Source organism: Elephantulus edwardii, unplaced genomic scaffold (genome assembly GCF_000299155.1).
Source record: "Elephantulus edwardii isolate Elephantulus edwardi_28Jun2011 unplaced genomic scaffold, EleEdw1.0 scaffold00198, whole genome shotgun sequence".
Lineage (NCBI taxonomy): Eukaryota > Metazoa > Chordata > Mammalia > Macroscelidea > Macroscelididae > Elephantulus > Elephantulus edwardii.
Genome location: NW_006399948.1, coordinates 5,036,375 through 5,036,930, shown reverse-complemented (window position 1 = coordinate 5,036,930; position 556 = coordinate 5,036,375).

Here is a 556-nt window from a genome sequence, read left to right as displayed (position 1 = left end):
TCTTGTGCCCCCCTCCCCCCAGAGCCCGTGCCACACCACACTGCCGCTGCAGCTCCATGAGGCTTCCACAGCTGGAATGAATGGATTCCCTCACTCAAGATGGATGCTGGGCACCGGCCCTCCTCAAGTCTGGTGCAGCGAAGCCACCACACTGCCGCAAGGTGGACTTGTTCTAGGGAGAATTCTTGGAGCCAGGATGGTGGCTGTGGGGGAAGCGGGCACCCTCCGGCCGCCTGCACAAGAGGGACCGTGCACCAGCAGAGCGCCAGTGCTGGCAGGGTGGTGGGTGCGCCCCCAATGGCCGCCTGTGCTGGGAGGGGCTGTGCACCTCCTGCTGGCCTCCCACCCTGGGGGCGGGGAGCGTGACCCACTTTTCCTTGGACAGGCAAAAGAAGATGATTACCTATGCAATGGATTGCTGAAAGTCACTGTGAGTCTGATGACCTTAACAGTGGCAGCATGCACAAGAGGATCGACATCCTAAATGCTCCACATATTTTGTTCTGTTGAATGCTTCTGCCAAAAGATGGTTAGACCTGGGGGGAGTCTGTTTACA